The following is a 26,554-nucleotide window of genomic DNA, read 5'->3' as shown; positions in this document are numbered from 1 at the left end:
GTAATCCCCCCATCCCACTACCTTTCTCTCCTACCAATTTACTTTCTGTCATTAGTTTGCATTTTCTACGGTTTATATCAGTTGGATCACGTATCATGTATCCTTATTTGTCTGGCTTCTTTCACTTAGCATAATGCATTTGAGATTAAAGCATGCTATTTTATTTACATATAATGCACTCTTTTTTATTGCTGAGTACTCCTCCTCCATACAGACATAACATCTTAAGTAACCCCACCACTTACGGCCTTACACACAGTGAGTCCCCTATATAAATGGTTGAGGAGGAAAAAGCAATCATATACAACACATTAGCCTTTGCAGGTCATTTCCACACACAGCATGTCTTTTCCTTTATCCTGTATTGATCATCCATTGATCATTCGTTAATATTACATTGAACCATCTGAAATTAACAATGCTCAGCCATTTTTTTACCCTATGAAAACCACACTCTTACCATAAAAGAGTGGATAAAGGCAAGTTTTCTAAAAAGAAAGGAAGCGATTTTTTTAAAGGAACCTTGGAATATGAGGAAAGAAATAAGAGCATGATAGGCAAAAATACAGGTGAATTCAATAGTCTTTGCTTCTCCTATTAAGTCTTCTAAATTATCTTTGATGTTTGAAGCAAACATTATAAAAATGCTTGATTTGGTTCTAAATGTATTTAGAGGATATATTTCACTCATTACTGACCAGGGGATTTTTGCATAAACTAATCCCTATGGCCAGTAATGTGCTATGTAAGTGAACACTGAGACATCTCTGGTCAATAACGCTAAGGTAATAAAAGACATATCAATACATCTCTGGTCAATAATATGCTAACTACATAAAACTGAGGGAGGTTAAATGGTTGAAAAAGGAGGTTTTCTATACTTCACTTGAACGGGAGAAATGATGATACCACCAGACTGTGATTAAATTATATATAATATAAACATAAACAATGTTCTTTAAAAAACCCAAAGATGATCTAAATAAAAGAAGAGGTGTATTTTTATGTATGTGTGTGTATATTTTATTTTCTATACAATATGATGTTTTGACATTTTAAACAAACCATTCTGGCCCGGGAGAGAATGTCCTTCCTAGGGCCAGCCAATTCTTAGAGGTAGCTAAGGCCCAGGAAAGTGAAAAAGGAAAGTGTTAGTCACTCTGTCATGTCCAACTCTTTGCAACCGCATGGATTATAGCCCATAGGCTCCTCTGTCCGTGGAATTCTCCAGACAAGAATACTGGAGTGGGTAGCCATTCCCTTTTCCAGGGGACCTTCCTGACCCAGGAATCGAACATGGGTCTCCCACATTGCAGGCAGATAGTTTACAGTGTGAGTCCCCAGGGAAGCATTTCTTCAATATGCTAACCAGCAAACCCAGAACCATACCTCCTCTATCTGCTCCTTATACCTCAGAAGGCAAGACTCTTCCATCTTCATCATCCTAGGCCAGGTACCAGGCAGCTAGAGACTGTCATTATTCCCATAGGCTGCTGAAAGTATTCAGACCAACCAATTCTAAGCTATTTATCCTGCCCTGCCTTTCCCGCGGAAACCCCAACAAAGGCCACAGCCTAAGCACTCCTGATCTTCACCTCCTGACCACCTTGGTGTTTTCCACGTGGCTGTGTATGCCACCTGTCTCGAGAAGCACTAAGCATAAAAAACTCTACTTTCCTGAGCCTCTGCTCTTTCTCCTCGTGTGGCCAATCCTGACTGACCATCTCATAAATCAATACGGAAAGGAGATACACTAGATTCACAGATAGTAAGACTCACAGTGAAAATGTCAATTTCCCCCTAACTGATAGCCTGGCTTACCGAAATTCCTATCAAAATCCTACCAAGACTTTTTTATAGATATTGACAAGATTATCCTACAATTCATGCGGAAAAACAGAAGTATCAGAATTGCCAAAACGATTTTGAAAAAGGAGAATAAAGTGGTTGAAAACTGTTCTATCTGGTTTCAAGACAGTATACAGTTACAGTAATCAAGACTGTGAGTCAACGTCAGAGAGACAGGCTCTCAGATCAACAAACCAGAACACAGAATTCAGAACTAGCGCCACATTAGTAGATTTTTGACAAATGTGCAAAGGCAGTATAATGGAGGAAAGTCCATCTTTTCAACAAAGGTTGCTGGAGCAACTGGCTTTCCACTGGAAAAACAAGTAAACCTCAACCTAAGTCTGACGCTTTATATGAAGTATTAACTCAAAATGGATCATGGACTTAAACGTAAAACAGAAAAACAGAAGTAAAAAAAATATATATATATATATATATATATATGATAGTCTTCAGAAACTAGGTAAAGAGTAGATCTGATACCAAAAGCATAGAGACATTGTAGCAAAGAGGCTATACAACTGGCAAATAAACATATGAAAAGATGTTCAACAATACTGACTATTAGGAAAAAGCAAATTAAAACCACAATGAGCTATCACTACACCTCTATCAAAAACAGAGCGACAATGGCAATTGCTGCTAAGGATGGAGAGAAACTGGATGGCTCACACCATCTCTGGTGGGAATGTAAAATGGTACAGCCATGCTGGAAAACAGTTTGGCTGTTTCTCAATAGAAACACAACAAATGAACCACTAAACACACAGCTGCCACAGGACCTAGAAACTGCACTCATCAGCATTTATCCCAGAGAAATGAGCACCTCCATCCACACAAAACCTGTTGTGCAATTTTACAGCAGCTTTATTTGTAACTGTCAAAACTGGAAACGATCCAGGTTATCTTTCAGCAGGTAAATGAATACAGAATACTATTAAGCAATAAAAAATAACAAAATGTGAACACACGTTAACAACCAGAATGAAGAGTCAGAGAATTAAGTTAAAGGAAAAAGCCAGCTCTGAAAGGTTATATACATCTTCAAAATGAAAGAAGTACAGAAATGGAGAACAGATTAGTCAGTTGCCAGGGGTGGGAAGGAAGAGCATGAGATAGAGGGAAGTGGGTATGGCTATAAAGGGCAATAAGGGTGATCCTTGTGATGAAACTGTTCTGTTCATTAACTATCTCAACGTTGACATTCTGACTGTCATATTGCCTGATAGTTCTCCAAGATGTCACCATCAGGGAAAATTAGATGAAGTACCATATATACCCAGCATCTCTCTGCACTATTTCTTACAACTGCATGTGAATCTACAATTACCCCAAAATAAAATTTTAATTTTTTCAAGTTAACCTCATTCTAAATTCAAAACCCAGATCCAACTTTCTGTTTCACAAAATTCATAGCAGGGACATATAGCTCTGTTCCATTTTATCATCCACTGGCCATTTGGTATCAGTAAACATCACAGGAAATTAAAACATTTTAATGCTGCAGACCCTTAAACATATAAAACTGTCTGAACTGCCTCCAGCATAACAGAAACTGCTTTGAAACTAGATGCCTTGTAGACAGACAAACATCATATGATCTATGCGAGAAAAGTCACAGCTGGCCAACATCTCACTTGCAAAACTTAACTTTGGATAGCGTTTTACAATGCACAACAGATAAGTCTCCCTGCAATATTAACGTGTAGATTTTCCCCTCATTCTGTAAAAATTTCGAGAAACATTAATATTAAAAAGGAAAACTATAAGAATAACCACATAAATGACAAACACCAAGCGGGAAAAAATAACTTTATTGACGTAAGTATGACACTAAAATATGCCAATACTAAACAGAACAAAAACCGTAAACGAGACTGTTTAGTTCTCCTTCCAATTCAGAAATCCAAGTAATAGGTGGATATTGTTCTTAGGCATGTTTCTCCTATGGTGTATAAAAATTTACCTGGCCTTTTAACAATGAAACTAAAATAAATTTTTTTTAATGGGATGGATATTCATGTATTATGCTACTAGTGTGTGTATTTTTTGGAATATCTAAGGAAAATGAGGAGAATGGAGGGTGTCTTACTTCTAGAATTACTATGCTTTAAGGCGTATCTACACAATCACTGATTCTATGACCCTAAAAGAAACTATGCTTCTGCAACCATAGGCATGACTGGCTGCTTGATTACTTCAAATAACAATAATCATTTATAATTATAAATAATAATAATTATTATAATAACAACCAAATACAATAATAGGATTGTAATCCTATTTCTTAGGCCTGTATAGTCAAAGCTATGGTTTTTCCAGTAGTCATATATGTGGTATGAAACTGTATAAATGTGAGAGCTGGACAATAAAAAAGGGCTAAGCGCCAAAGAATTGTTGAACTGTGGTGCTGGAGAAGACTCTTGAGAGTCCCTTGGACTGCAAGGAGATCCAACCAGTGAATCCTAAAAGAAATCAGTCCTGAATATTCATTGGAAGGACTGATGCTGAAGCTGAAGTTCCAATACTTTGGCCACCTGATTCGAAGAGCTTGCTCACTGGAAAAGACCCTGAAGCTGGGTAAGATTGACAGTAGGAGGAGAAAGAGAAGACAGAGGATGAGATAGTTGGATGGCATCACTGATTCAATGGACATGAGTTTGGCAAGCTCCAGGAGATGGTGAAGGACAGGGAAGCCTTGCATGCTGCAGTCCATGGGGTTGCAAAGAGTAGGATACAACTGAGCAACCGAACAAAATCCTTTATCTTAAACTACTCTGAGGTCTTAAACTCAAAACTCATTTTACAACAACTTTGACAAGGGAAAGCCAGGCCTCTTTCAGCTTTATCTAAACTATCAGATTGACATTAGGTCGGATGTGCTTCAATTTCACACACCCAAACTAAGTCTCTTAGGCAGAGAGACCGATGAAGAAGTTCTGTAGTTATAAAACTAATATTCTGAACTCACACAGAGTTTGCTTGCTCCTAACTCTCAAAACATAGTTTTTAAATGTCCATGTTAACAGGTATACAATTAACAGCTACAAATAGAAATTGAAATAAACTCCAGACCAAAGAGACTACAGTGCTTTATTAGGCCAAAGGGACATTTTTTTAAGCCCTGTATACCTGTTCCCAATGGGAGATAACAGCAGCAGACATCACAACAACATAGTCTTTTAAATTAGATACTGTTCAGTATTCTTCCCTGCGGAAGTCCCAGCCTCTCAAGCAGGAGCATTTCACAATCTTAAAGGAACAGAGAATTCCAATGGATACCACTCTGCCCAAACTTTTTCTTTCTTAGAACACCATTTTCAATGTCCCAAACACAGCTTGCTCACATAAAACATGAACCTCATAATCCTGTCTTTAATTTTATTTGTGTTAAATCTCAGACTCCGCTGGGAACTGCATTTCAGATCTGTAGACTTGAAACCAAGTTCTCATTTTCAAAGTGTTGGTTTAAAAAGTGTGAGAGAGAGAAAACACACTAGAAACAGATAAGAGAAGGCTGAAGAGGCACAAACAGAAAGATGGTAAAGTTATTTGAAGAGAAAAAAAATCTGTACTATATCTAATAACTGGAAATATTACTGCAATGTTGCAACACTGTAAGAAGTTCTCCTTCGTGACTTCTGGATATCAAAGTGGATATAATCTTTAATCTCTAATACTCTGCATATTATTGATAATTGGGTTACTGCATTCAAATTGGCATCTAACTTCTAAAAGTAAATAATCCGGGAGAAAAAGTCAGTACTGCTATCTTCTCACTACCCTGCGGAGGCCTAAATGTACATAAACAACCTGGAACTGGTGGAATTTTTTCTCTTAAAGATTACGCACTGTCAGGAAAAGCAAATAAATGCATAAGTAGCTTTCTTTAACAGCCATCAAAAAAGTTTAGAAGCACTTGGTACACAAACTTAATCAAGTTCCCTGATTTTTTTTTTAATTAGATGTCAACAAACTTCAAAACTGCAAAAGAATATGTTACTTTTTGGCCACCAGTCATCCAATCCCTCTTCCTAACACCACGCAAGTTCCTTTTGAAGAAAATACCACTCCTGTCCTGTGCTTGTCTGTGCGATGACAAAGCAGGCCCTCCGAACATGGAAACTATAAGGGCCCTGGCTCCCTTCAGAAACATCGTCCCTCCTAGTCTGGTTCAATTAATGCTAAATCAGAAATACAGACACGGATGTAGGAAACAAGCTTATGGTTACCAGGGGATCAGGGGTAAGGAAAGTTATAAATTGGCAGACTGGGATTGACATATACACACTACACCACCCTTATGGCAGAAAGTGAAGAGGAACTAAAGAGTCTCTTGATGAAAGTGAAAGAGGAGAGTGAAAAAGTTGACTTAAAGCTCAACATTCAGAAAACGAAGATCATGGTATCCGGTACCATCACTTCATGGGAAATAGACGGGGAAACAGTGGCTGACTTTATTTTCGGGGGCTCCAAAATCACTGCAGATGGTGACTGCAGCCATGAAATTAAAAGACGCTTACTCCTTGGAAGGAAAGTTATGACCAACCTATATAGCATATTCAAAAGCAGTGACATTACTTTGCCAACAAAGGTCTGTCTAGTCAAGGCTATGGTTTCTCCAGTGGTCGTGTATGGATGTGAGAGTTGGACTGTGAAGAAAGCTGAGTGCCGAAGAATTGATGCTTTTGAACTGTGGTGTTGGAGAAGACTCTTGAGAGTCCCTTGGACTGCAAGGAGATCCAACCAGTCCATTCCAAATGAGATCGGTCCTGGGTGTTCTTTGGAAGGAATGATGCTAAAGCTGAAACTCCAGTACTTTGGCCACCTCATGGGAAGAGTTGACTCATTGGAAAAGACTCTGATGCTGGGAGGGATTGGGGCAGGAGGAGAAGGGGACGACCCAGGATGAGATGGCTGGATGGCATCACAGACTCGATGGACGTGAGTCTGAGTGAACTCCGGGAGTTGGTGATGGACAGGGAGGCCTGGCGTGCTGCGATTCATGGGGTCGCAAAGAGGCAGACACGACTGAGCGACTGAACTGAACTGATACATAAAACAGATAACTAATAAGAAACTATTGTATAGCACAAGAAACTCTACTCAATACTCTGTAATGACCCGTATGGAAAAAGAATCTTTAAAAAAGTGGATATACGTATGTGTATAACTGATTCACTTTGCTATACACCTGAAAACACAACATTGTAAATCAACTATACTTCAATAAAAATGTTTAAAAAATAAACTACATCACTAGCGGATTTCTTTTTGTTCTTTATATCTTATCAGAGAATAAAATTTTGTGTTAATTACCTCAAAATCAGAGGTCTTTTAAAAATAAAATAATAAATCAGAGTTTTATTCAAAATTAAAAAAAAAAAAAAAGACGAGGCCACAACCTAAACAGCCAGCAAGGCTCCTGCTCAGAAACCTGAACCTTGAGTGGAGTGACACAGAATAAACCAAGAGCTGAAGGTTACTAGCAGTGGCTCCAAGCAAGACTCCAAGAGGGCCCTGCTCCAAAGGCCCTCTGGAGCCGCCAGGCCCTGACTGCTCTAATCCTTCTCTTGGAGTCTCTGACCTTGCTCGTTTCCCCTAATCAACACCCTTTATGATCAAATTAGGCAGTCAATCTGCAGAAGCAGTAAACAGTACTTGTGCCGTACAGTTCCTCTCCCTTCCTGGACACATGAAAATATTTCCCAGCTCCCCTGAAGTGGGATGGGACCATGTGACTAACTCTAACCAACTGGCTGAAAGTAGAAATGAGGTGTGTACATGTGTGTGTACTAAATCGTTTCAGTTGTGTCCAACTTTTTGCGACCCTGTAGACTGTAGCCTGCCAGGATCCTCTGTCCATGGAATTCTCTAGGCAAGAATACTGGAGTGGGTTGCCATGCCCTCCTCCAGGGGATCTTTCCGACCCAGGAATCCATAGGCAATTTCCTCTACGCTATTCCCATGTCCCAGGAAACGTGAGCACACCTGCTGGATGGAGATGAACTGCAAGCAGCTGGGGCTCCGATGTCAGCTGCCCTCAGGGCACCCAGGCCAACAGCAAGAGAGTTCTAAAGCCTCGGAGGTTTTGATGGTTGCCATTACCACAGTATCAGCTAGTCACACCCCAACTAAGGCAGAATTCTAATCATCCAATTCAGACAGACCACTTTGGTCATACACAGTAATGACAAAATTTTTGTACCTTAAAATAATTACTGACAAAACAAGACAGTCAGTAAACAACTGCACCCATATCTTAGGGGAGAAGAAGATCATTTGTGTCGCCGCTAAGATCTGCCATCAACACTTGTATCATGGATCTGACACCAGAGCTGTGAAGCACCAATCACCAGAAAAGCTGTGAATGAGAAGTATACTGATAAATCCTGCCCTGCAGGTTAGGAAATTGGGTGTCAAATTGCCATAAATCTGTAATAAATCTGCAGTTTGAAACCAGATTAATCATTAAAATTCTTTTGCCCGTCTCTGGCAGATGGCAGGCAAGATGTCCTAAATATTCCTCCCACTAAAAATAATTTTAAAATGCTAGATAAAATATTTTTTAATGTCTTTATAAACTGCACAGCTGAACTGGCAGCTATGGGAATGTCAAAGACTGAAATTTGGAAAATATGCCAGCAGAGAGAAAACAGGAAAATAAGAAAACAAGTAAGCATTCAAGATACTTTAACCCTGCAGGCATGCGATCAATCATTGTGACCTTGAAATGACCTTATGAAATGGAACAAGTGACAAACTCCAGGGCTTGCCCAGAGTGTGGTATCACTTAGCAGACCATTCACATTAAGTTGGGATCCCAATGATGTATGAGTAAGAAATGAACCAACCTGCAAGAGAGGGCAGTAAGGAATCTTGAGACCTTGGCACTGAATGAAGCAAATGGAAAAAATAATCTTCCCTGAGAATCAACCCAGGCCTCGAAAGCAGGTATCCAGGTCACATTGACAATGCTTCTTGCCAGGGAGTCTAGAGATTCAGACCCTTAGGAGTTTGCCAGCCTGACAATTAAAACATGGCCTTAACGATGGCCTGTAATTAATGAGGTCAAAATACTAGGATTTTGCCAGCATACAGCAAGTGAATTTGCTCAGTCATGTCTGACTCTTTGCAACCCCATGGACTATAGCCCACCAGCCTTCTCTGTCCATGGAATTCTTCAGGCAAGAAGACTGGAGTGGGTTGCCATGCCCTTCTCCAGGGGATATTCCCAACCCAGGGATCAAACCCAGGTTTCCCACACTGCAGGTGGATTCTTTACCATCTGAGCTACCAGGGAAGCCCAAGAATACTGGAGTGGGTAGCCTAACCCTTCTCCAGGGGATCTTCCTGACCCAGGAATCGAACCCAGGCCTCCTGCATCACAGGCGTTTTCTTCACCAGCTGAGCGACCAGGGAAGCCCATAGAGCAGAGTGGTGACTCTCAAATTTGAGTGTGCATCAGAATCACTACGAGCCTGTAAAAACACAGAATGCTGGGCCATGCCCTAAGAATCTGCAGCTCCAACAAGTTGCCAAGTGATGCTGATGGCTAAACCATGCTTTGAGAATGACTACTGTGGAACTCTAGTGCCTGCACACTGAAATCACCTGTGAAGCTTTAACAACTACAGCTTTCTGCATCCAACTCCAGAGATTCTGGTTTAACTGGTCTGGGGCATGGCCTGGACATCAGAATTTTTAAAGCCCCTGGAATTCTAATGTGCTACCCAAGCTGAGAACCACTGCTGCAGAGGACGGAGTCAGGAGAAGCGCAGGGAACTGGAAATGCTGGAGTGGTTCTGCAAAGGGCAACCTAACCTGCCCGGCCACCCGCTAAACCACCCCTCCAGGGAGGATCTGAGAAACAAGCCTTGTGAGGGGGGCACCAGCACCCCTGAGCAGCCTTGCAGTGGAACTCTTGACAGGTCAGAGCCGACAGTGAGAAACACTGACCGTGGAGCTCAGTCCTCTGATCACAGAGGGAGCAATGGGATTTAGGGACAGCAAAGACCAATGGCAGCTCTTAACTACACAAATACCGGCGAGTCATGTGGCATTTTGGTGATCGGAGTATTCTGACCCACTAGAGTCTAAGACAGTGGTAAACTGACCATCAAATCAGCCTACTAAGCTTGGGCTTCCCAGGTGGCCCAGCAGTAAAAAAAAAAAAAAAAAAAAAAATGCCTGCCAATGCAGAAGACACAGGTTCAATCCCCAAATCAGGAAGATCCCCTTGAGGAAATGGCAACCTCCTCCAGTTTTCTTACCTGGGAAATCCCTGGTGGGCTACAGTCCATGGGGTTGCAAAAGAGTCAGGCACAACTTAGCAAGTGAACAACAAAAACTGATGCTTGACACAGAATAAGAACATTTCTAGGCCTACTGGGCAGAGACCCAACAGAAGTCCCCATATCAAGGACTCACAGCCTCTTATCCAGATCCCACAGCCAAGCTGGGTCACAGACCCAGAGCTCCTTGACTAAGCTGAAGGTCCCCTTGAAAGAGACCCCTACAAACTGGCCACAGGTAAATGATGTCAATCTGTCCCAACACTTTCATTCCCCAGAGGGTCCACAGCCCTTGACCATGTGACCGAGCACTGGAGAAAGGAAAACACCCAGACTCTCTGAACGCACTAGGTACTGTTTCTGAATGAGGGCTGATCTCCGGAGACCTAAGCTGCCACCACAGTCCAAGAGTCAGAGCAAGAGCTCATTAAGGGTCAGGGGCTAACATGGAGTCTTAGCCAAATCCACCTTACATCTGTCCCGTGATCCCAGACACCCAGCTCTGGTTACCTTCCCAGCCCGGGAACATACAGTGACCACAGATACCAAGTATTAGTAGGATGCTCACAGCAGATCCCTATTTAGAGTAGGAAGGATCAAAGCAGAAGAACACCTACCCCGCCTGTCCACTCAATGACAGTAAACCCAAAGCAAATCATGTCCATGGAGACTGACGATTAGGGATCACTGCCACAGAAGGCAAGGAAGGAGCCGAGGCAGGGATTTCTACCAACGTGCCCACTGAACTTGCCTGTCGGGCCAGTGCAGAAGCCACATGGATCGTGGATAGTGACTACTGGTTTTACAGATTTAATCAGATGATGATGCCAATTGTAGCTGCAGAGTCGGTTTCAAATGTGGCATCTTTACAGAAGCAAACCAACACAGTTCCTGGCACCTTGTATGGCTCTCTTTTTTATTCCAATCAGTTAAAAAAAAAAATCAGAAGTAGTTTCTACTTGCTGAATTGCCCCTGCATAAGTCAAGTCACCCATTCTGTCACAATACAGACTGTGACCATCTTGATACTCTGCAGGACACCATGCTGCTCTGTTACACTAAGGACCTGATGCTAACTGGATCTGGTGAGCAGCACTCTGAATCTGCATGCCAGAGGGTAGGAGATAAAGCCTTCAAAAAGTTCACGGTCTATTAACACCGCTCAAGTTCCCAGGAGCCCTCCTGGAGCATATGATCACGTTCCTTCTAAAGTGAGAGGGAATTTGCTGTCCCTGGCACTACCCACCAAGATTAGGAGGTCCCACGACTAGTGGGCCTGTCTGGATTTAGGGGTGCCAACCCATTTAGTGATCACTGACAAGGCTGCCAGTTTTGAGAGGGGCCCAAGAAAAAATTCTGCAGCAGGTCCAAGCTGGTCTGCCAGATGCAGCACAGGCTGTCCGAACAGTCTGTGGCAGAAAGGAACACTACAAAAAGCCTGTGGCAGAGTCAGAACCCAGGCCCCTCAGATTTTGGAATACGGTCTTACCCTACCCTCTGCCAATCTCCATTTGAAAAGCAGCATCTGGCTCCTTACTGGGCCCTGGCTGAGACTTAACGCCCATCTCTGGAAGACTATGGTACCTGATACGGCCATCATGAATCAGAAGCCACATAAAATTGGTTATGCACAATAGCGTTTTAAAACTGAAATGGTATGCATGACTCCAACCCACGCAGACTCCCGTACTCACGTTCGATAGGCAGGCAGCTCCGACTCCCTAGTACCTGCTGTCACCACTCAGCGCCTCTCCCTTCCTCAGCCCGCCCCCGTGACTCCCTATCAAGCTTTATGTCTCCTTCTTTCCAGGAGGAGAAGCACAGACAGACCTGGTGCACACATGGGTCTCCATGGCCCGCCAGCACCAGCAGAGAGCAGAAGGCCACTTCGCTGCAACCCCACCCACAGTGGGCAGGCCTGTTTATGGTAAATCTACATGCACTGCCTGGAGAGAGACAGACGCAGCGATGCATCGACACCGACCCAGGAGTAGCTGAGCTAGCAGGGCTTGCCTGATAGCTCAGCTGGTAACAAATTCACCTGTAATGCAGGAGACCCTGGTTCGATTCCTGGGTTGGAAAGATCCACAGGAGAAGGGACAGGCTACCTACTCCAGTATTCCTGGGCTTCCCTTGTGGCTCAGCTAGTAAAGAATCCACCCGCAATGTGGGAGACCTGGGTTTGATCCCTGGGTTGGGAAGATCCACTGGAGAAGGGAAACGCTTCAGTTTTCTGGCCTGGAGAATTCCATGGACTGTATGGTTTACGGGGTCTCACAGAGTCGGACACAACTGAGCAACTTTCAACAGGCTTGCCAGGGGGTCAAAAACTTGAAAAGAACACCACTGTACTAAAAATAAATTTTAAAAAAAAGTCTGGAGGAGAAACAGGTACAGACAGGCTCCTGGAATGGGAACAGAGTGGAGACATTCATGACCCATTCACATAAATGGCCGCAAGAGGGCCTTACCCAACAGCTGGAGGATCAGACCTATCCTGGGGACGCCAGGCAGCGTCCTTCGCTAGCACGGGTCCTCACTCAACAAGGCTGTGTACAAAGAACATGGAGGCAAGGATGGAGGCAGCACAGGGGCTCAACAGCACGGACTTTTGCTCACCAAGGCTAACTTGACTGCTGCCATGGTTGAGGGGCCACCTGCCATGAACAGAGGCCAACACAGCCGTGAGAGCGCTCTGGTTCCTGGAGGGCCCAGCCTGCAAGCCAGCAGCAGACTGCTTACACTGGGAGCCTCTGACCATGGAGGGACCACACTGTGCCCTCACTGGGAGAGAGGCCCCTGCAGGGAGGGGTGAGTCATTCCCACCCCAGCACTTGCGCCCACTCCACTATCGATGGTCGTGCCCCTTTCCACCAGTCTCCCAATTGCAGCTCCTTCAGGGTTCCAGGAACCACATCCATCCCAACCCACTTACTCTTTTTTTTTTATTCTGGGGGCCAAAGTTCAGTTCAGTTGCTCAGTCATGTCCGACTCTTTGCAACCCCATGGATAGCAGCACGCCAGGCTTCCTGTACAGCACCGACTCACGGAGCTTACTCAAACTCATGTCCATTGAGTCAGTGATGCCATCCAACCATCTCATCCTCTGTTGTCCCCTTCTCCTCCTGCTTTTCGGTCTTTCCCAGCATCAGGGTCTTCTCCAGTGAGTCAGTTCTTCACATCAGGTGGCCAAAGCATTGGAATTTCAGCTTCAGCATCAATCCTTCCAATGAATATTCAGGACTGATTTCCTTTAGAATGGACTGGTTGGATCTCCTTGCAGTCCAAGGGACTCGCAAGTCTTCTCCAACACCACAGTTCAAAAGCATCAATTCTTCGGCACTCAGCTTTCTTTATGGTCCAACTCTCACATCCATACATGACCAGAGGAAAAACCATAGCCTTGACTAGATGGACCTTTGTTGGCAAAGAAACATCTCTGCTTTTTAATATGCTATCTAGGTTGGGCATAGCTTTTCTTCCAAGAAGCAAATATATTTTAATTTCATGGCTGCAGTGATTCTGGAGCCCAAAAAAATAAAGTCTCTCACTGTTTTCATTGTTTCTCCATCTATTTGCCATGAAGTGATGGGACGCCGGATGTCATGACCTTAGTTTTCTGAATGTTGGGTTTTAAGCCAACTTTTTCACTCTCCTCTCACTTTCATCAAGAGGCTCTTTAGTTCTTCACTTTCTGCTCTAAGGGTGGTGTCATCTACATATCTGAGGTTATTGATATTTCTCCCAGCAATCTTGATTCCAGCTTGTTTCATCCAACTCGGTATTTCACATGATGTACTCTGCATATAAGTTAAATAAGCAGAGTGACAATACAGCCTTGACGTACTGCTTTTCCTATTTGGAACCAGTCTGTTGTTCCATGTCCAGTTCTAATTGTTGCTTCCTGACCTGCATACAGGTTTCTCAAGAGGCAGGTCAGGTGGTCTGGTATTCCCATCTCTTTCAGAATTTTCCACAGTTTGTTGTGATCCACACAGTCAAAGGCTTTGGCATAGTCAATAAAGCAGAAGTAGATGTTTTTCTGGAACTCTCTTGCTTTTTTGATGATCCAGTGGATGTTGGCAATTTGATCTCTGGTTCCTCTGCCTTTTCTAAATCCAGCTTCAGGGCCAAAAGGTGAGAACAATTCTGTTACCAACCCTGATAATTGTGTCATCCATTGTACTCATCATCCTTTTGTAAATAAACCATGAATGAATTGCCCCAATTTGAGTGAGCCACCAGTTGGAGAATGAGTGACAGTTACCTTTGAAAATCTTTGCTTCCTAGTTTTTTATACTGCTTTGTGAAACCAATTAATATGGAAAACGTCAGGGACTTCCCTGGTGATCCAGCACCTAAGACTCCATGCTCCCAATGCAGGGGGCCTGGGCTTGATCTCTGGTCAGGGAAGTAGATCCCACAGGCCACAATCAAGACCCAGTGAAGCCAAATAAATAATTTTTGAAAAAGTGACAGGTCCACCCCAATAGCTGGATTCATCCTCTCCTCCTTGGAAAAGAACACCAGAACAGCAATATTGTACACTTAGACCAATGAATAGGTTGTCAGGTTTCACTTTGAGCAACAGCCTTTTGGGCCTTCACAAACTATTGGTTATAATTGTCAGTTAGTTCTGGAAGTTTTGGCCACAGCAATCAGAGCAGAAAAAGAAATAAAAGGAATCCAAATTGGAAAAGAAGAAGTAAAACTTTCACTGTTTGCAGATGACATGATCCTGTACGTAGAAAACCCTAAAGACTCCACCAGAAAATTACTAGAGCTAATCGATGAATATAGTAAAGTTGCAGGATATAAAATCAACACACAGAAATCCCTTGCATTCCTATACACTAATAATGAGAAAGTAGAAAAAGAAATTAAGGAATCAATTCCATTCACCATTGCAACGAAAAGAATAAAAAACTTAGGAATATATCTACCTAAAGAAACTAAAGACCTATATATAGAAAACTATAAAACACTGGTGAAAGAAATCAAAGAGGACACTAATAGATGGAGAAATATACCATGTTCATGGATCGGAAGAATCAATATAGTGAAAATGAGTATACTACCCAAAGCAATTTACAAATTCAACGCAATCCCTATCAAGCTACCAGCCATATTTTTCACAGAACTAGAACAAATAATTTCAAGATTTGTATGGAAATACAAAAAACCTCGAATAGCCAAAGCAATCTTGAGAAAGAAGAATGGAACTGGAGGAATCAACTTGCCTGACTTCAGGCTCTACTACAAAGCCACAGTCATCAAAACAGTATGGTACTGGCACAAAGACAGAAATATAGATCCATGGAACAAAATAGAAAGCCCAGAGATAAATCCACACACATATGGACACCTTATCTTCGACAAAGGAGGCAAGAATATACAATGGAGTAAAAATCTCTTTAACAAGTGGTGCTGGGAAAACTGGTCAATCACTTGTAAAAGAATGAAACTAGATCACTTTCTAACACCACACACAAAAATAAACTCAAAATGGATTAAAGATCTAAATGTAAGACCAGAAACTATAAAACTCCTAGAGGAGAACATAGGCAAAACACTCTCCGACATAAATCACAGCAGGATCCTCTATGATCCACCTCCCAGAATACTGGAAATAAAAGCAAAAATAAACAAATGGGATCTAATTAAAATTAAAAGCTTCTGCACAACAAAGGAAAATATAAGCAAGGTGAAAAGACAGCCTTCGGAATGGGAGAAAATAATAGCAAATGAAGCAACTGACAAACAACTAATCTCAAAAATACACAAGCAACTTATGCAGCTCAACTCCAGAAAAATAAACGACCCAATCAAAAAATGGGCCAAAGAACTCAATAGACATTTCTCCAAAGAAGACATACGGATGGCTAACAAACACATGTAAAAATGCTCAATATCACTCATTATCAGAGAAATGCAAATCAAAACCACAATGAGGTACCACTTCACACCAGTCAGAATGGCTGCGATCCAAAAATCTGCAAGCAATAAATGCTGGAGAGGGTGTGGAGAAAAGGGAACCCTCCTACACTGTTGGTGGGAATGCAAACTAGTACAGCCACTATGGAGAACAGTGTGGAGATTCCTTAAAAAATTGCAAATAGAACTGCCTTATGACCCAGCAATCCAACTGCTGGGCATACACACCGAGGACACCAGAATTGAAAGAGACACATGTACCCCAATGTTCATCGCAGCACTGTTTATAATAGCCAGGACATGGAAACAACCTAGATGTCCATCAGCAGATGAATGGATAAGAAAGTGGTGGTACATATACACAATGGAGTATTACTCAGCCATTAAAAAGAATACATTTGAATCAGTTCTGATGAGATGGATGAAACTGGAGCCGATTATACAGAGTGAAGTAAGCCAGAAAGAAAAACACCAATACAGTATACTAACACATATATATGGAATTTAGAAAGATGGCAATGACAACCCTGTATGCAAGACAGCAAAAAAGACACAGATGTGTATAACGGACTTTTGGACTCAGAGGGAGAGGGAGAGGGTGGGATGATTTGGGAGAATGGCATTGTAACATGTATACTATCACGTAAGAACCGAATCGCCAGTCTATGTCCGACACAGGATACAGCATGCTTGGGGCTGGTGCACGGTGATGACCCAGAGAGATGTTATGGGGAGGGAGGTGGGAGGCGGGGTTCATGTTTGGGAACGCATGTACACCCGTGGTGGAGTCATGTCAATGTATGGCAAAACCAATACAGTATTGTAAAGTAAAATAAAGTAAAAATTAAAATTAAAATAAATACATACATAAATAAAAATAATAATTTTCAGTTAGTTATACTCATTTTTTTAAAAAAGGAAAAACTATTTGAGTCACCAGGGACATTGGATCCATATGTCATCTCAGCATCAGAGCCCCTGAAGCCCACTTTCTCGCTCAAGCAATGACATACACAGATGGCAACGATGTGGCAGCAGCTAAGGGGGGTGGCGCCAAGTCAACACCGAGAACCTGCCCACCATGACGAGAACAGGAATGCTGTCCTAATAAATGTCTTTTTACCAGCGTGGGCTATTGTCATGACTCCTAGCAATCACAACAGAATAAGACGCATATTCCTCCTTTCCACTCTTCTTCACCTTCCTCTGGTGACCACAGACTAATCCTGCCACAGATGGGGGAAGAGGCCACTCCAGGCAGAGGAAGCCAAGCCAGATGTCTATCACAGGCACAGCCACACGGTGGCAGGTCCCCTCTTCTGCATCTGATGCAAGCATCTCCTGTGGTGCAACTGGCATATATACATTTGTTGAGGGTTAAAATGACTGTTTTTTTCTGGGGAACAGCAGAACACAATTATGCATGCTCGCTATATAAATGTTTTCCTAAGAACTCAAGTTACCATTATCTGATAATAAAATTGAATGTTTTTGATATATAATAATTTAAAAGCTATGGCACAGAGACATAACTCCAATACTGTAGTTTGGAGCTGGCTACATATAGTTTATATATATATATATATATATATATATATATATATATATATAAAACAAGCTCACATCTATATATGTATATATATACACACACAACTAGTATTATTTACTTGTTACTATATTCTTAACATCATCTTTTCAACACTCCTCAGATAGAAATACAACGGAAGCTCATTTTTAAATTGCATTTCTCTGCTTCAGGGATCAGCTCTGATGAGTTGTATTCTCGGCAATTCTTTCCATCACCAATTCTCTTCCCATGTTTCTTTCATCTAACAGAAAATTAAATGTGATGGTTTGCTAGTTCCCAAGGATTACTAAATTGCATCACATTCAAATATATAAGCCTCACAATGGCTGCTCTAAAAATATTAAGCCCAGGTAAAATGAGCATAAAAATTAGTCAGACAGAAAACACAGAAGCTAAAAATCATTCTACAAGATGTCAGGTAAGAAATTATAAATGAATTCTATCATTATAAGAAATTAGGAAACACGCCTTTTAAATATGCTTTGATGTAAGATGTTTAATTTGTATGCAGAAGTTGATTCAAATATGCCAATTCCCCAAATGAAATGAACTTCAACATCATGGCTTAATACAACAAACCCAGAACATTTCACATCATTCTACACAAAGGCATGAACATGATTCAACTCCTGCTTTGTGAATTTCAACACATTTTATCTCTCATGATGTCCGAAAGGTAAGAGAAGAAGTTTGTTTAGCAGGGAGGTGTAAGGGCAAATTCACTGAAACTCATAAGGGGAAGGGTTATACATGACACCAGTCCCAGCTCGGGGCCTCGCACAAGCCAGAAATGGTCACACAGTGTCTGGTGTGAAAGATGGTGCCCTCCAGCCCTCCAGCACAGGAACCACCGAGGAGGCCGAAGTGAGGGACCCAGCCCTGCGGGGCCACTGAGTAACTCTTGACAAGAAGGGGAACAGACTCTACAAGGCAGGGGTAGTTTCTCAGGGAAACACACAGCACCACTTCTACAGATGGCCATCACCAAGAAAATCCTGCTCCAATGCAGGTTTTAGAGAGAAAGAAGTTCACAAAAACATGGTTAATGTATCAAGAGTTCTCCCCACGGGCAATACTTTGTTGAGAGCTCTGTCGTGGGCTGTAACACAAACCCTCACATACATAGCACTGATCTTAAGGGAGTCCTTCCTGTGGGACAGATTTCAATAGCACTTTATCCAACTGAGACAGAGATCATTCTCCCTCAGATTTCGGTGGAAAATCGATGTCTCTCTGTGCTTCACGTGGCCCTGCTGAGCAGCAAGCATCTTGAGCCAGAATCGAAGTGTGTACTTTGAGGCGAGGTGAGGCTGGTGTCTTCCTCACTCCGGCTGACCATCTCAAACCCTTGGTCTTGACCAAGGACCTGTGGTTCTGAGTCTTGCATCATGACATCACACTGTCACGATGATGACTTGAGCTCAGCGCCTTCAGCTACTGACCCCCGGCTCACACTTCCTGTCCACTGAGGCCACGGGCTCCTGGCTCACCACCGTCCTCTCCACCTGTACTCCTGCCCCCATCTTCAGCCAAGTGGCCATCTCCGTGAAGGACACACCAGAACCCTGACCATACAACAGTCCCTTGAGCTCATCACTCACTTCCCTGATCCTCTACCCTGAATCAGCCGCTGACCCACCATCACACCTGGAGCCCTCATCGTATCTCCAATACTTCTCCAATTCAAACACTCCCTCACTGCCACTCAGAGCTTCTCTCAAGCTTCCTTATCCAAAGCCCTTCAGCAATATTTCTTTAAACATCCAAGCCCATGAGCCCACCACCTTCTCACAGTCTTTACATGCTTTACAGACGGGGTTCTGGGGAGAAAGACAAAACAGCAAGGCCTCAGCCAAGAGGGCTTGGGAGTGACCACTCCCTCCCCTCAATAGACTCAACCCTTCCCTTGATTAAAACCCAACTGTCTTCCACAGAACATCACACAACCACTAGGCAGACTGTGATGAAGAATTCAAGGTGAAATAAATCAAACTTGGTTTCTACTGAGCCCTCTTTTCTTACCATTCTGAGATGACAGCTCCGTATCTTCTCTGCCTTTCTGCAGTGGTGACCTTGATGTACTCCATCATCAGAAGCCATTAGATACAAGATCCCTCACTCTCCACCACCAAATCTTAACCCCACTCCATCTACAATGATCAATCCTTTCTTGCTGTGACAGTGAATTGTATCCATTCTCTCCTTTAAGGCAATCAGCCTGTTATCATTCATGCTGTGTTGCCTGCCCTGCACCTTTTCATAAAGCTACATAAACCTGATGTTGTATAAATATAAACAAACAAATATCGATGTATGTACTCTTATATACATATATGTGTGTGTGTACATTACACTGTACGGGGGAGTGTGGGTTGAATTGACCAGTGAACTCATACAAGCCCAGAGCTGTTTTGGGCAGGTTTTTTACTAATGTATTCACAGACACAGAGTTTTCCAAATTTGTGTCTTCTTCCATCAGTTCCAGAAAGTTGTGTTATTCGGGCAACCTGACCATTTAAGTCATCAGGTAAGCAGGCATGAAGTTACTCAGTCCCTTGAATGTTTGGTTTTCTCCCTGCTGTCTTCCTTTCAGTCCTGATATTGTTTATTTGCATTTTCTCTTTATTTTCCTTTGGCTATAAGTTTTAATAATTTTAAGTTAACAAAATATGAACTATTGATTTTTACTGGGTTTTATATACTTACTTTTCCAGTTCATTGATTTCAGCTCTTACTTTTTATTATTTCCTTTAATAGAGTTGGGTTGAATTTCCTCTAAGCTTCTTAAAATGGAACTTAAAACATTTTTGATTTACAATATAGTGGTTTTCAAACTATAGTCCCGGAACCAACAACATTAAAAAGTCCTCTGGGAACTTACTGAGACACAAATGCTCATGCCCTCCTCCAGATCTACTGAATGAGAAACGCTGGAGGGGAGGTCCAACAATCCACATTTTAATAAACCTTCCCAGTGATTCTGATGTGCATGAGGCTGTTCACAGCTAATGTTTGCCATACAAGCACTTAAAGCTGTGGATTACTCCCCTCTTAGTACCACCTGAACAGCATCACAGAAACCTTGATGTGTTAGGTGTCCTTCATCATTAGGTTTAAATGTTACATAAATCCTCTTGGGAGATCTTCATTAACACATGAGTTACTGTTGGTGGGAATGTAAACTGGTACAGGCACTATGAAGAACAGTACAAAGGTTCCTTAAAAAACTGAAATTAGAATCACCAGTAAGGTCCACTCCTGGGCATGTATCTGGAGAAAAGTCTAATTTGAGAGACATACACCGATAGTGTTCACTGCAACACTATTTACAACAGTTAAGACATGAAGACAATCTAAATGCCCATCGACAGATGAATGGATAAAGAAAATGCAGTAGATTAAATATATACGCAACGGAACCTACTCAGCCATAAGAAAAGAATGAAATAATGGCATTTGCAGCAACATGGATGAACCTAGAGAATATCATACTACATGAAGTAAGCCAGACAAAGACAAATACGATACCACTTCTGTGTGGAACTTTTTTTAAAAAGATACAAATGAACTTACTTGCAAAACAGAAATAGATCCACAGAAATAGAAAACAAACTTATGGTTACCAAAGGGGAAAGGAGCAGGGGATAATTTAGGAATCTGGGACTAGCATATGTACACTCCTATAAAAATAGATAAGCAACAAAGACCTAGTATACAGCATAGGAAGCTATACTCAATATCTTGTATAAGAGAAGAGAATGTGACAAAGAATAGATCTATACCAGCTCAGTCACTTAGCTGTGCCCAACTCTTCGCGACCCCACGAATCGCAGCACGCCAGGCCTCCCTGTCCATCACCAACTCCCGGAGTTCACTCAGACTCACAGCCATCGAGTCCGGGATGCCATCCAGCCGTCTCATCCTCGGTCGTCCCCTTCTCCTCCTGCCCCCCATCCCTCCCAGCATCAGGGTCTTTTCCAATGAGTCAACTCTTCGCGTGAGGTGGCCAAAGTACTGGAGTTTCAGCTTCAGCATCATTATCACGTGTAACTAAATCACTGCCCTGAACATCTGAAACTAGCACAGCATTTTGAGCCAACAATACTTCAATTAAATAAATCATGAAACTGATGAATAAAGAAAACAAACATCAGATAACTTAGAAGTAATTTGCTTAATTTCTAAACATTTGAGAAATTTTCTAGATTTCCTCTTATTAACTTCTAATTTCATCCCATCACTGTAAGAGAATATATCCTAAGTGATTTTAATCTTTTGTTAAGATATGTTTTATGGCTGACAATACGGTCTTAGTGAATATTCAGTGTGCATTTTAAATAACTATATTTCACAGTTGTTTGAATTAGTATTCTATAAATGTCAATTAATTCAATTTCATTCATATCATTCAAATCTTCTATCAATATGTTCTTTTCTTGCCTGTTTAAAAAATATTCAATTTTTAACATATTTAGTAACATATTTGTCTACTTCTCCTTTTAGTTCTGTCAATTTTCCCTTTATTTTAAAGTGCTCATAGTTGGTACATATAAATTCAGGGTTGTACATATAAATTCCTAATGCACTGAAGGAGCCTCCCTGGTGGCTCAGTGGTAGAGAGTGCAGCTCCCACAGAGGTCCTTTGTCTCCATAGGTTAGTTCATTCCTGACTATTCAATTTTGTTGCAGTGGTGAAAGGAACTGTTTCCTTAGTTTCTCTGACTTTTCACTGCTAATGTATAGGAATGCAAGGGATTTCTGTGTATAAAATTTTATATCCTGCAATTTTACTATATTCACTGATTAGCGCTAATAATTTTCTGGTGGCATCTTTAGGGTTTTCTATGTAAAGAATCATGTCATCTGCAAACTGTGAGAGTTTTACTTCTTTTCCAAACTGGATTCCGTTTCTTTCTTTTTCTTATCTGATTGCTGTGGCTAGAACTTCGAAAACTATGCTGAATAACAGTGGCGAGAGTAGGCACCCTTGTCTTGGTCCTGATTTTAGAGGAAATGCTTTCAATTTTTCACGATTAAGAATAATGTTTGAAATGGGTTTGTCATATATGGCCTTTATGATGTTGACACATGTTCCTTCTATGACTACTTTCTGGAGAAACTTTTTATTATAAATGTGACCATATGGTTTTTATTTTTCAGTTTGTTGATATGGTATGTCACACTGACTGATTTGCATATATTGAAGAATTCTTGCATCCCTGAGATAAAGCCCATTTGATCACGATGTATGATCTTTTTAATGTGTTGTTGGATTCTGTTTGCTAGATTTTGTTGAGGATTTTTGTAAGACACTGATGAAAGAAATTAGAGATGACACAAATAGATGAAGAGATATACCATGTTCTTGGATTGGAAGAATGAATACTATGAAAATGACTACACTATCCAAAGCAATCAGTAGATTCAATCCAATCCCCATCAAACTACCAACGGTATTTTTCACAGAACTAGAACAAATAATTTCACAATTTGTGTAGAAACACAAAAGACCCCAAATAGCCAAAGCAATTCTGAGAAAGAATGGAGCTGGAGGAATCAACCTTTCTGACTTCAGACTTTACTACAAAGCTACAGTTATTAAGACAGTATGGTACTTGCACAAAAACAGAAATATAGACCAATGGAACAAGAGAGAAAGCCTGGAGATAAATCCACGCACTTATGGTCACCTTGCCTTTGACAAAGAAGGCAAAGATACACAACGGAGAAAAGACAATCTCTTCAATAAGTGATGCTGGGAAAACTGGGCAACTACGTGTGAAAGAATAAAATTAGAACACTTCCTAACACCACACACACACACACACACACACACACACACACACACACACACTCAAAATGGATTAAAGACCTAAATGTAAGATCAGAAACTATAAAACTTAAAGAGAAAAACATAGGCAGAACACTGTCATAAACCACAGCAAGATCCTCTATAAGCCACCTCCTAGAGTAATGGAAATAAAAACAAAAACAAACAAATGGGACCTAATTAAAAGCTTTTGCACAACTAAGGAAACCATAAGCAAAGTGAAAAGACAACCCTCAGAATAAGAGGCAAAATGGCAAATGAAACAACTGACAAAGAACTAATCTCCAAAATACACAAGCTCGATACCATAAAAACAAACCACCCAATCAGAAAATGGGCAGAAGACTTAAACAGACATTTCTCCAGAGACGACATATGGATGGCTAATAAACACATGAAAAGACAACCAACATCGCTTGTTATTCAGTTCAGTCGCTCAGTCGTGTCTGACTCTTCGCGACCCCATGGACTGCAGCACGCCAGGCCTCCCTGTCCATCACCAACTCCCGGAGTTCACTCAAACTCATGTCCATCGAGTTGGTGATGCCATCCAGCCATCTCATCCTCTGTCATGTTATTAGAGAAATGCAAATCAAAACGACAATGAGATATCACCTCACATGGATCAGAATGGCCATCATCAAAAAATCTACAAACAGTATATGTTGGAGAGGATGTGGAGAAGACGGAACCCTCTTACACTGTTGGTGGGGATGTAAATTGATACAGCCACTATGGAGAACAGTATGGAGGTTCCTTAAAAAACTAGGAATAAAACTTACCATATGACCCAGCAATCCCACTACTAGGCATACACCCTGAGGAGATCATAACTGAAAAAGAAATGTACTCCAGTGTTCACTGCAGCACTCTTTACAATAGCTGGGACACAGAAGCAACCTAGACGTCCATCAACAGATGAACAGGTAAAGAAGCTGCAGTCATATACACCATGGAATATTACTCAGGTTTAAAAAGGAATGCATTTGAGTCGGTTCTAATGAGGTGGACAAACCTAGACCCTATTATACAAAGTGCAGTAAGTCAGAAAGAGAAAGACAAATATTGTATATTAACACATATATATGGAGTCTAGAAAGATAGTATTGATGAACCCATCTACAGGGCAGCAGTGGAGATGCAGACACCGAGAACAGACTTATGGACACAGTGAGGGGGAGAGAAGGTGGGATGATTTGAGAGAGCAGCCCGGAAACATACACATTACCATGTGTAAAGTACACAGACAGTGGGGATTTTCTGTATGACAGAGGGAACCCAAAGTTAGTGCTCTGCGACAACCAAGAGGGATGGGGTGGGGAAGGAGGTTTAAGAAGGAGGGGACATATGCATACCTATGGCTGATTCATGCTGCTGTACGGCAGAAACCATCACTATATTGTCAAGTAACTATCCTCCGATTCAAAATTTTTAAATTTTTTTTTTAAAAAAGAATCTGCCTGCCAATGCAGGAGACACAGGTTCAATCCCTGAGTCAGGAAGATCCTCTGGAGAAGGAAATGGCAACCTACTCCAGTATTTTTGCCAGGAAAATGCCATGGACAGAGGAGCCTGGCAGGCTACAGTCCTTGGGGTCTCAAAAGAGTGGGACACAACTTTGCAACTCAAACAACAACAAAATGCATTGAAACTTTAATTATGAAACACCTATCTCTATCTCTAGTGTTACTCCCTCAGTATCTATCCTTTTATTAACATAGCCATGCAGCTTTCTTATTGGTAGTGTTTCTATGGTATATCTTTTCCCATGTTTTAGTCTATCTTCATATTTAAAGTATGTCCTATGTAAGCTTCATATAGCTAGGTTTCTCCTTTTAATCCAGTATGACAACTTGTGCCTTTTAAATGAAGTATCTACGCCACTGAACTTTAATGTGATTGTTAATGTGATGTGGTTTAAGTCTATTCACCTTCTACTTGTCCCATTTGATCTTTCTCCCTTTAATCCTCCTTTCCCAACTTTTGCTTGAGTTCAGAATTGCATTGCATTTCTTCTACTGACCAAATTAGCGATAGCCGTTTGCTTACTTTTTTACTAGATACTCTTGAGATTATGATAGCATCTGTTAAGTAATCACATTTCACCTTACATCAGCATTACCCTATTTCACATACAAAACACATACAATGTATACATACAACATAATATATACATAAACTATAGAATGAGCTAGAAAAAAATGTTTGATGAGATAATTGTTGGAAATTTTCCAAAATTTTCTGAAGTCTCCAGCTAACTTGGAGGCTGTGTGTTTGTGTTTTGAGTGACACTCCCTGGAGCCCAGCAGAAAGCAGTAGGGTGAGAGGTCAGAAATTTCAACAATTGCCCAGAGCTGGGGATTTAAGAGTTTGGTGATCAAGTCCCACCAAGTTCGGAACTGGGATTCAGTCCCTTGACCTAGGAAGACTGCTGGGTTCTCCTTGGAGCAAAGGCCCGAGGATAAGCCAGTTGAAAACATAGGTCACACGGTCAGCTTCCTTTCTTCCAAGCTGGGCGTCCCCTCCACCTTTTACTTACTTCTGTTTTATATTCTGTCTAGATTCCTTATCATTATTGGCAGAAGCTTCTCATCCATTACCAGAACCACAACCCCAACCCAGGTCTGATTTTTATGTCAGTTTTTCACCTGGGAAGAAGTGTAAATGCATACTCCGAACAGTAATAAAACCAAAAAAAACTCTGGTTACAAACTTATATAAAAACTTTAAACTTTTCTAGAGCTAAAGATAAAATCAACAAGCTTCCCTGATATCTCCCAGTGCAGATAACTGGGAGATATCTCCTTTTCTTATTCTTCCTGAAAATTCCCCTTCTTCCTACAGGTGTAGCTCTTCAAGAGCCTTAGTTCCAACTAACTGCTGCTGGGCAACCTAAGGCCTCAACTTCTATTATCAAGTTCCACAAGATTTCAAAACTCAACAACAGTAACCGCCACCCGACCCTGCCTCAGAGAGCCTCAGTCTTACCATTTCCCATTTCAGCTCTGCTTCTGACTTGTGTGAATTTCCCTTACTTTCCCAGACATCCAACTAAGT

General features: G+C 41.5%; 1 protein-coding gene across 1 annotated transcript in view; it reads right to left on the bottom strand.

Moving 5' to 3' along the window:
- The window catches only part of ULK4 (unc-51 like kinase 4), a 487,906-nt gene that overhangs the window by 416,505 nt on the left and 44,847 nt on the right, over positions 1-26,554 (bottom strand). The gene's annotated exons all lie outside the window — the stretch shown is intronic.

This window comes from Budorcas taxicolor, chromosome 1 (assembly GCF_023091745.1).
Source record: "Budorcas taxicolor isolate Tak-1 chromosome 1, Takin1.1, whole genome shotgun sequence".
In the NCBI taxonomy this organism is placed as follows: Eukaryota; Metazoa; Chordata; class Mammalia; order Artiodactyla; family Bovidae; genus Budorcas; species Budorcas taxicolor.
Note: the sequence above shows the minus strand (reverse complement) of the source record. Positions and strands in the feature narration are given on the sequence as shown.